Consider the following 12083-nt stretch of genomic DNA (forward strand, 5'->3'; position numbering starts at 1 on the left):
TGACACCGTACACTTCTTAGTCATTTTGGTAATTTTAAATATTCGACAGACGTATTCTGTCATACAACAACAACAAGAAACAATAAAGACTGGTTGTCGCAGGTTTTACTTTCTTTGATAGTCAAAAAAATCAACATTTGTTTAACTTCTTTCATGCACAATGGGCTATAAAAATGCAAGAAGTAAAATTAAACTGAGGAGAAGGGAATTTCTAAAGGTCGTCTTTATAGACAAGCTAAAGGTCGTCTTTATAGACGAGCTAAAGGTCGTCTTTATAGACGAGCTGAAGGTCGTCTTTACAGACGAGCTGAAGGTCGTCTTTACAGACGAGCTGAAGGTCGTCTTTACAGACGAGCTGAAGGTCGTCTTTATAGACGAGCTGAAGGTCGTCATTATACACGAGCTGATGGTCGTCTTTATAGACGACCTGATGGTCGTCTTTATAGACGAGCTGATGGTCGCCTTTATAGACGAGCTGATGGTCGTCTTTATAGACGAGCTGAAGGTCGTCATTATAGACGAGCTGAAGGTCGTCATTATAGACGAGCTGAAGGTCGTCATTATAGACGAGCTGAAGGTCGTCACTATAGACGAGCTTCGGAAAGGGTCTATAGAAGCACACTTTCTTTCCGAAAGGGTCCATAGAAGCACCCTTTTATTCGGAAAGGGTCAATAGATGTGCACTTTCTTTCGAAAGGGGTCTTTAGAAACATTCTTTCTTTCGGAAAGGGTCTACAGAAGCACCCTTTCTTTCGGAAAGAGTCTATAGAAGCTCCTTTACATTCGGAATGGGTCTATAGGAGCACCTTTTTCTTCCGAAAGGGTCAATAGAAGGACCCTTTCTTTCACGAAGGGTCTATAGAAGGACCCTTTCTTTCAAGAAGGGTCTATAGAAACACCCTTTCTTCCAAGAAGGGTCTACAGGAGCACTCATTCCTTCCGAAAGGATCTATAGAAATAACTTTTCTTTCGGAAGAGGTCTTTAGAAGCACCCTTTCTTTCGGAACGGGTCTATAGAAACACCCTTTCGGAAAGGGTCTATAGAAGCACCCTTTCTATCGGAAAGAGTCTATAGAAGCTCCTTTACATTCGGAATGGGTCTATAGGAGCACCTTTTTCTTCCGAAAGGGTCAATAGAAGGAACCTTTCTTTCAAGAAGGGTCTATAGAAGGACCCTTTCTTTCGGAAAGGGTCTATAGAAGCACCCTTTCTTTCGGAAAGGGTCTATAGAAGCACCCTTTCTTTCGGAAAGGTTCTATAAAGCAGCCTTTCTTTCGAAAAGAGTCTATAGAAGCACCCCTTCTTTCTGAAAGGGTCTAGAGAAGCACCCTTTCTTTGGGAAAGGGTCTATAGAAGCACCCTTTCTTTGGGAAAGGGTCTATAGAAGCACCCTTTCTTTCGGAAAGGGTCTATAGAAGCACCCTTTCTTTCGGAAAGGGTCTATAGAAGCACCCTTTCCTTGGGAAAGGGTCTATAGAAGCACCCTTTCTTTCGGAAAGGGTCTATAGAAGCACCCTTTCTTTCGGAAAGGGTCAATAGAAGCACCCTTTCTTTCGGAAAGGGTCTGTAGAAGCACCCTTTCTTTCGGAAAGGGTCTAAAAAAGCAGCCTTTCTTTCGAAAAGAGTCTATAGAAGCACCCCTTCTTTCGAAAAGAGTCTATAGAAGCACCCCTTCTTTCTGAAAGGGTCTAGAGAAGCACCCTTTCTTTGGGAAAGGGTCTATAGAAGCACCCTTTCTTTCGGAAAGGGTCTATAGAAGCACCCCTTCTTTCTGAAAGGGTCTAGAGAAGCATCCTTTCTTTCGAAAAGGGTCTATAAAAGCAGTCTTTCTTTCGAAACGGGTCTATAAAAGCAGCCTTTCTTTCGAAAAGGGTCTATAGAATCACCCCTTCTTTCTTAAAGGGTCTATAGAAGCACCCCTTCTTTCTGAAAGGGTATAAAAAAGCACGCTTTCTTTCAGAAGAGGTCTTCAGAAGCACCCTTTCTTTCGGAAGAGGTCTTCAGAAGCACCCTTTCTTTCGGAAGAGGTCTTTAGAAGCACCCTTTCTTTCGGAAGCGGTCTTTAGAAGCATCCTTTCTTTCGGAAAGGGTCTATAGAAGCACCCTTTCTTTCGGAAGGTGTCTTTATAAGCACACTTTCTTTGGAAAAAAATCTATATAAGAACAATTTTTTTGGGATAGGGTCTATAGAAGAACCCTTTCTTTCGGAGAGGGTCTATAGAATAACCCTTTCTTTCGGATGTGTCTACAAAAGCATCCTTTCATTTGGAAAGGGTCTAAAAAAAGTAACCTTTATTTCGGAAGGGGTCTTTTGAAAAACCCTTTATTTCGGAAGGGGTCTTTTGAAAAACCCTTTCTTTCGTTAATACCCTATAGAAGCACCCTTTCTTTCGTTAAGAGCCTATAGAAGCACCCGTTCTTTCGAAAGGGGTCTATAGAAACACCCTTTCTTTCAGAAGAGGTCTTAAGAAGCACCCTCTCTTTCGAAAGGGGTCTATAGAAACACCCTTCATTTCAGAAGAGGTCTTTAGAAGCACAATTTCTTTCGGAAAAGGTCTATAGAAGCATCCTATTTTCGGAAAGGGTCCCTCGTCATAAAACTGGGGAAGAGTTCTTTGCTTCAATGTAAAGAACTAAGAGAACTGATGAGTCCAAGTGGCGTTGGACGAAACTAGTATTCTCTGCCCTTCCCTAAAGTAAATCAATTTTAACTACATCCACTTTAAAAACTTGTTGTTTTTAAAATTTGAAAACAACAAATCTGTGATTAAGCTGGGTCTTACTTTAAAAATAAAAAGAAAAAATATTCTTTAAATAATCCACTTTTATACAGTCATTTATTGAGGGTATTTAGCTGTCCTCAAAGCCGACGGATTCTTTTCTACTTCTTTGTCAATAATTTTTTATAATATTTTGTGAGTAAAACTAAAACTTAACAGGTTTATTTTGATGCCGAACGTCTTAAGCAAGTTCATTATTCTAATGCATTTTGTGCAAAATTATAATTTTTGAAATGTTAAAAATAAAATTAAACAAGTTCAAAACATACTTTTATACTATTTTGACCTAAGTTGTCGTAGTTTATCTTTTGAAAACAATGCTATTTTTTTCTTGGCTTTTTTTAATTTTTTGGCGCTTTGCTTAGAATGAAATATGACCAGACATTAATTTGTCATTATAAATGTTTTACTTGGACCCATAGCAGGGTCATTAAATTTGTACAATCAAATTTTTGTTTTGGTGATAAGAATTTCAAATGCATAGCAGGTTTTCGCTGGCTGAGATAATCGGTAAGGTAGAGTAGGTTTCTAAAGTAAAAATAAATTATATTCATGTTTCTGTTGCGTCTATCCAAAGGTCTTTACATTCTTAAGAAGAGTTTTAATCTCTTTAATCTTCAGACTGAAGACTCGTGTAAAGTGCATGTTTGGAACATATGTTTTGAATTCAATGGTCCCATTGAACATGATAACGATTTAATGGTCTGCTAATTTTGTTGACAATTTATAAATTCTTCTTCGTCTGGTGTCTTTTAAATGTTTAATGTCACGTAAATGGCGCCCAACGTGGAATTAAAACCTATTCGCTTTAAGTTGTTGTACAAACTATTTTGCAAACATATTGCAGATTGTAGCAAGTCCAATATTACTATCTACATACATACTTATACATATACATACACGAGCATACATATGGATGTGCATCATTGTGATGGCTCGGTTTACAGGATTTTAATTGGAGCATGTTGCAATGAATGGACTTTTGTTTCATATCAATTGTTTACAGCTATAAATTTAATCTATTAATTAATGAATTAAACACATATATTCATTTATACATAAACTATGCACCTAAAGTGCATGTACTTACATACTTATATATACACATAATCATATTACTTTTAATTCTGTGAAATTTGTACCGCAATTATTAGAGCAACGCCGATAGACTCGTCTGTTAGATTACGATTTATTTTATTGATTGCAGCTGCTTAACCCTTAACACCTTTCTATAGCCTTCTCATTAAATTAGATTAATTAATTTGCTGCTGTTACTAATAGCCAAACAAATCATCGACCACTCTTTTATGAATATATAACAGAGGTTAATATAATCTGAAGAAATTTATAAACAAACAAGGAAGCTAACAAACGAATAAATAAAGCAAATGTTTAACAAACACATATTCTGGTCGTCTATAAAGACACCCTTCTGGTCGTCTATAAGGACACCCTACTGGTCGTCTATAACGACACCCTACTGGTCGTCTATAACGACACCCTACTGGTCGTCTATAACGACGCCCTTGCGGTCGTCTATAAAGACGCCCTTCTGGTCGTCTATAAAGACGCCCTTCTGGTCGTCTATAAAGACGCCCTTCTGGTCGTCTATAAAGACGCCCTTCTGGTCGTCTATAAAGACGCCCTTCTGGTCGTCTATAAAAACGCCCTTCTGGTCATCTACAACGACGCCCTTTTGGTCGTCTATAACGACGCCCTTTTGGTCGTCTATAACGACGCCCTTTTGGTCGTCTATAACGACGCCCTTCTGGTCGACTATAAAGACCCTTTCTGAAAGAAAGGGTGCTTATAAAGACCCTTTCTGAAAAAAGGGTGCTTCTTTAGACCCTTTCTGACAGAAAGGGTGCTTTCATAGACCCTATCTAACAGAAAGGGTGCTTTCATAGACCCTATCTAACAGAAAGGGTGCTTTCATAGACCCTATCTAACAGAAAGGGTGCTTTCATAGACCCTTTCTAACAGAAAGGGTGCTTTCATAGACCCTTTCTAACAAAAAGGTGCTTCCATAGATCCTTTCTGAAAGAAAGGGTGCTTCCATAGATCCTTTCTGAAAGAAAGGGTTCTTCCATAGACCCTTTCTAACAGAAAGGGTGCTTCTATAGACCCTTTCTAATAGAAAGGGTGCTTCCGTAGACCCTTTTTAAAAGAAAGGGTGCTTCTATAGACCCTTTCTAAAAAAAGGATGATTCTATAGACCCTTTCTGAGAGAAAGGGTGCTTCTATAGACTCTTTCTAACAGAAAGCGTGCTTCCATAAACCCTTTCTAACAGAAAGACGCCCTTCTGGTAGTCTATAAAGACGCCCTTCTGGTCGTCTATAAAGACGCCCTTCTGGTCGGCTATAAAGACGCCCTTCTGGTCGTTTATAAAGTCGCCCTTCCGGTCGTTTATAAAGACGCCCGAAAGGGTGCTTTAATAAACCCCTTCTGAAAAAAGGGTGCTTCTTTAGACCCTTTCTGACAGAAAGGGTGCTACTGACAGAAAGGTTGCTTCTGTAGAAAGGGTGCTTCCATAGACCCTTTCTAACAGAAGGGGTGCTTCCATAGACCCTTTCTAACAGGAAGGATGCTTCCATAGACCCTTTCTAACAGAAAGGGTGCTTCCATAGACCCTTTCTAACTGAAAGGGTGCTTCTATAGACCCTTTCTGAAAGAAAGGATGCTTCTATAGACCCTTTCTGAACGAACGGATGCTTCTACATACCCTTTCTGGGAGAATGGGTGCTTCTATAGAACATTTCTAACAGAAAGGGTGCTTCCATTGACACTTTCTAACAGAAAGGGTGCTTCCATTGACACTTTCTAACAGAAAGGGTGCTTCCATAGACCCTTTCTAACAGAAAGGGTGCTTCCATAGACACTTTCTAACAGAAAGGGTGCTTCCATAGACCCTTTCTAACAGAAAGGGTGCTTCCATAGACCCTATCTAACAGAAAGGGTGCTTCCATAGACCCTTTCTAACAGAAAGGGTGCTTCCATAGACCCTTTCTAACTAAAAGGGTGCTTCCATAGACCCTATCTAACAGAAAGGGTGCTTCCATAGACCCTATCTAACAGAAAGGGTGCTTCCATAGACCCTATCTAACAGAAAGGGTGCTTCCATAGACCCTATCTAACAGAAAGGGTGCTTCCATAGACCCTATCTAACAGAAAGGGTGCTTCCATAGACCCTATCTAACCGAAAGGGTGCTTTTATAGACAGTTTTTTTTTAAAGAAAGTTTTTTTTCTGAAAGAACGGGTGCTTCTACATACATTTTCTAAAAAAGGATGATTCTATAGACTCTTTCTGAACGAACGGATGCTTCTACATACCCTTTCTGGGATAATGGGTGCTTCTATAGCACATTTCTAACAGAAAGGGTGCTTCCATAGACCCATTCTAACAGAAAGGGTGCTTCCATTGACTCTTTCTAACAGAAAGGGTGCTTCCATAGACCCTTTCTAACAGAAAGGGTGCTTCCATAGACCCTTTCTAACAGAAAGGGTGCTTCCATAGACCCTTTCTAACAGAAAGGGTGCTTCCATAGACCCTATCTAACAGAAAGGGTGCTTCCATAGACCCTTTCTAACAGAAAGGGTGCTTCCATTGACCCTTTCTAACAGAAAGGGTGCTTCCAAAGACCCTTTCCAACAGAAAGGATGCTTCTATAGATCCTTTCCAACAGAAAGGGTGCTTCTATAGACCCTTTTTGCAAGAAAGGGTGCTTCTATAGACCCTTTTTGCACGAAATGGTGCTTCTATAGACCCTTTCTGAAAGAACGGGTGCTTCTATAGACCATTTCTGAAAGAAAGGGTGCTTCTATAAACCCTTTCTAAAAAAAGGATGATTCCATAGACCCTTTCTGACAGAAAGGGTGCTTCTACATACCCTTTCGGGGAGAAAGGGTGCTTCTACATACCCTTTCTGGGAGAAAGGGTGCTTCTACATACCCTTTCTGGGAGAAAGGGTGCTTCTATAGACCCTTTCTGACAGAAAGGGTGCTTCCATAGACCCTTTCCAACAGAAATGGTGCTTCTATAGACCCTTTTTGAAAGAAAGGTTGCTTCTATAGACCCTTTCTGAAAGAATAGGTGCTTCTACATACCCTTTCTGAGAGAAAAAGGGTGCTTCCATAGACCCTTTCTAAGAGAAAGGATGCTTCCATAGACCCTTTCTAACAGAAAGGATGCTTCCATAGACCCTTTCTAACAGAAAGGGTGCTTCCATAGAACCTTTCTAACAGAAAGGGTGCTTCCATAGACCCTTTCTAACAGAAAGGGTGCTTCCATAGACCCTCTCTAACAGAAAGGGTGTTTCTATAGACCCTTTCTGAAAGAAAGGGTGCTTCTGTAGAAAGGGTGCTTCTATAGACCCTTTCTAAAAGAAAGGGTGATTCTATAGACCCTTTCTGAATGAACGGGTGCCTCTACATACCCTTTCTGGGAGAAAGGGTGCTTCTATAGACCCTTGCTGAGAGAAAGGGTGCTTCCATAGACCCTTTCTAAAAGATAGGGTGCTTCTATAGACCCTTTCTGAGAGAAAGGGTGCCTCTGTAGACAATATCTGAAAGAAAGGGTGCTTCTATAGACCCTTTCTGGGAGAAAGGGTGCTTCTATAGACCCTTTCTAACAGAAAGCGTGCTTCCATAGACCCTATCTAACAGAAAGAGTGCTTCCATAGACCATTTCTAAAAGAAAGTTTGCTTCTATAGACCATTTCTAAAAGAAAGTTTGCTTCTATAGGCCCTTTCCAAAAAAAGGATGATTCCATAGACCCTTTCTGACAGAAGGGGTGCTTCTATAGACCCTTTCTAACAGAAAGGGTGCTTCCATAGACCCTTTCTAACAGAAAGGGTGCTTCCATAGACCCTTTCTAACAGAAAGGGTGCTTCCATAGACCCTTTCTAACAGAAAGGGTGCTTCCATAGACCCTTTCTAACAGAAAGGGTGCTTCCATAGACCCTTTCCAACAGAAAGGGTGCTTCTATGGACCCTTTTTGAAAGAAAGGGTGCTTCTATAGACCCTTTTTGAAAGAAAGGGTGCTTCTATTGAGCCTTTTTGAAAGAAAGGGTGCTTCTATTGAGCCTTTTTGAAAGAAAGGGTGCTTAATGGACCCTTCTTCTTCTTGTGATTCTGCTTTCTGAGAGAAAGGGTGCCTCTGTAGACAATTTCTGAAAAAAAGGGTGCTTCTATAGACCCTTTCTAACAGAAAGGGTGCTTCTGTAGGCCCTTTCTGAGAGAAAGGGTGCTTCTATAGACCCTTTCTGAAAGAACGGGTGCTTCTAGACCCTTTCTGAAAGAAAATGTCCTTAATGGACCCTTCTTCTTCTTGTGCTTCTGCTTTTTGAGAGAAAGGGTGCCTCTGTAGACAATTTCTGAATGAAACGGTGCTTCTGTAGACTCTTTCTGACAGAAAAGGCAATATACTTTAAATATAAATAATGCAATCACATTAAATACAAATGGCTCCAGTTTTAACTGGTTTCCATTGTTATCATCTGAGGTTTCAATATAAAAACAAATCATTTCATAATTTTTTCTAGATGAATTGCAAATAAGCACATCATGTGTGTAATTTCTGAAATAATTTGTTTGAAAAATACTAGTAATAAACAAGTAAGAAAAGCGTTAAGTTCGGTCGGGCCGAACTTTTTATACCCTCCACCACAAATTTCAGCCATTTCGGTGGATTAACGTGGCCACAACCTTCAAAATACCGAAATTCGGAAGGTTCCGTTCTATGGGGACTATATGATGGCGTGGACCTATACCTACAAATTTCTGGAGGAAAGTTTTATACGCCTAAAGAAGACTAAATACCAAATTTCAGCCATCTCGGTGTGATAATGAGTCTAAAACGTTCAAAATATCGAAAATCTGGAGATATTGTATTATGTGGGCTATATCAACACGTGGACCTATATAAACATTTTATGGTAGAAATGTTTCTTAGCCTCTGGAAACACAAAATACAAAGTTACAGCCGATTCTTTGGTCAAATGGGTCTAATACATTCAAAATATATTAAAATGACGCGTACTTTATAAGGGACCTTATGTGGGGCCTATACCAAAACGTGGACCTATATAACCCAACTTTGGTAGGAATGTTTTCTAGCCTCTGAAGACACAAAATACCAAATTACAACCAATTCTGTGGTCAAATGGGTCTAATACATTCAAAATATATAAAAATGACGCGTACTATATATGGGGCCTTATATGGGGGCTATACCAAAACGTGGACCTATATAACCCAACTTTGGTAGGAATATTTTTTGGCCTCTGGAGACACAAAGTACCAAATTACAACCAATTCGGTGGTAAAATGGGCCAAATATCTTAAAAATTCCTTAAAACGACGACGCGTCACGCGTCATTTTGTATGGGGGCTATACGAAAGCGTGGACCTACATAGCCCGCTTTCAATACCAAAAGTCCTACGTAAATATAACATATTTTCCCAAAATTTCATCAACCTACGTCAATCCGTTCGGACGCTAGAGTGATTTCCACAGACGGACAGACGGACAGACGGACGGACATGGCTATATCGATGTAGAATTGCACGCTGATCAAGAATATATATACTTTGTGGGGTCTACAATGATTATTTCGAGTAGTTACAAACGTAGTGACAAACTTAATATACCCCCATCCTATGGTGGAGGGTATAAAAACATTTACAAAACACTTATCCAAATCCCATGACAATTGTGTGCAGCATACTTTTAGGCTTTAAACAGTCAATCTCCGAATTGAAGAAGAATTTGTCACATTGACATAAACTAACTTTAATGTCCATAGGCTTTTATCGTTCACAAAGTGCGTTCTATAGAATCAGGACTCAGCCCCCTGCTGAACCGGGACTGATAATAATTGATTTGCTTTATTCACACAAACTTATATTTTCTTTCATGACAGCAATAATACAATGTCCAACTTACTATCGTAAGTTGGACCTTTCCTTTCATTTCCTTTCTATTTCATTCAATTTTATCCTATTTTTCATTCAATTTTATCCTATGCTTCTTGATACTCTTTTCATTTCCTTTCTATTTCATTCAATTTTATCCTATATTTCATTCAATTTTATCCTATATTTCATTCAATTTTATCCTATGCTTCTTCTTCACGACGATACTCCTTTCATTTCCTTTCTATTTCATTCAATTTTATCCTATATTTCATTTCCTTTCTATTTCATTCAATTTTATCCTATATTTCATTCAATTTTATCCTATGCTTCTTCTTCACGACGATACTCCTTTCATTTCCTTTCTATTTCATTCAATTTTATCCTATGCTACTTCTTCACTACGATACTCCTTTCATTTCCTTTCTATTTCATTCAATTTTATCCTATATTTCATTTAATTTTATCCTATGCTTTCATTTCCTTTCTATTTCATTCAATTTTATCCTATATTTCATTCAATTTTATCCTATGCTTCTTCTTCACGACGATACTCCTTTCATTTCCTTTCTATTTCATTCAATTTTATCCTATATTTCTTTGCCCATCTTCTCCCTCAAAAACTTTGTCTCCAACTGCAATTTTGACATGCTTCAACCCATTTCGTGTACTTTCAGTGAATGTAACATCCTTTCATTTCTGAAAAAAATATATTATTTATAAATGTCCTTTCAGTCCTTTTTGGGCCATAACTTACCGAATTCAGCAATGTTCCGGGAGGCGTTCGTTTCCAGGTGTGTGGATGTAAGGGTTCCCATTGAACACTTGCACCCTTATCTTCCCATTCCTTGAACAATTTGAACATGGAGTACGATGCCATTGTAATTAATGGCATCGTCTCCATGTTCTTTGGAGCCATTTTTTCCAAGAAGTAATCCTTTAAAATGTCGTCATACACTAGCATTATCGCCTCTTCTTGAGTCCTTCCTTCTTTGGCAATATCTTTATTTCCCCACTTTGTGCACGCGAGCAGTTTATTTTCACTATGGAAAGTGATGTTCACCCTAATGCCCAGCTCCTCGGCTGCCTCTATAGAGTTCTTGGGTTTTAATTGTTTTTTTTTTTTTAAATTTTGGGTATATATTTCGGCATTATTTTGTTGGAAGAAGTTTTACACAGAAAATAATTTTTTTTTTTAATTTCCGGAGTTAAAAATGCACAAACTGAAACGCACAACAAACTGAATAACCTTTCTCACCGCTGCCGGGTTTTTAATGAATCATGGTTTTGTGTAGTCAATTTATGTGAATTGCTTCTACCATGGCTGCCAACTTATGTAGATGGTATCTAGTTGTCGCATTCCATCGCATGTCTTTAAAGCGAAAAGCGACAACCTACGTCAAGTTGGCAGCCCTAAAAAAGAAGAACAACGTAAAATACAACACTTTCTCGGGTATTTTTCTTCAATCTTCGCGGTAGAGGTAAGTCGTTGTTTCGTATTCTTGTACGTTGAAAAACAATAATCTTTTTTATTTTGCAGCTATAAAGCGAAAAGAGACAACCTATTGGCAGCCTTGAAAAAGAAGAACAACGTAAAATACAACACTTTCTCGGGTATTTTTGTTCAATCTTCGTGCATCAGGATTTTCATCATCCATGCTGCTGTCATCAGGATTTTCATCATCCATGTTGCTGTCATCTGGATTTGTCACCTCCATGTTGCTGCCGTCATGGTTTTCAACATCATTGTTGCTGTCATCTGCATTCTCAGCATTGCAAATACCTTGGACTCTAAACACACAATTTCAACAGTGTTTCAACACAAGAATGGGGAAAAATTCCGATATCTTGCCCCGACAACTTAGTTAAATCTTTGCCAAAAAGGCTAAAAGCTGTAACGGATAACAAAGGATGTCATACCAAATGCTGAAACCCTAAAAAATCCTTTTTGTTTCATGAAACTTTTAGAGTGCATACTTTTCATTGTGAGGTAGAAATCGATGTTGTTTAACCATTTTTATCTAAATTTACCTGAATTTCGTTAATTTTATTTTATTATATTTAAGTTAAGACAATAATGTAAAAATATAAAAAGGAATGAAATCGCTATCATTAACCAATTCTCATCAATCGCAGTTTTAATGAAAGAAACTGAAGTGGATACTTTTGACTGTGATTCCCTGTATATACAAAGTTTGTCAAAATCGTTTTGTCAATGAAGGGACGAGAAAGCGAATACAACTCTGTAAGCGTGAGGTTACCTTGTATCATGGTATATTTATTATGTGAGATTTTGAGGTATCTCTTTTTATTTCATAGTGCTCTGCAATGTACTTGATGGGTCTTCCAAAAAACTATACTATAAAGTCCATTTGTGCCTTCCTAAG

Source organism: Musca autumnalis, unplaced genomic scaffold, assembly GCF_047663935.1.
Source record: "Musca autumnalis isolate F117 unplaced genomic scaffold, ASM4766393v1 scaffold_4, whole genome shotgun sequence".
NCBI lineage: Eukaryota > Metazoa > Arthropoda > Insecta > Diptera > Muscidae > Musca > Musca autumnalis.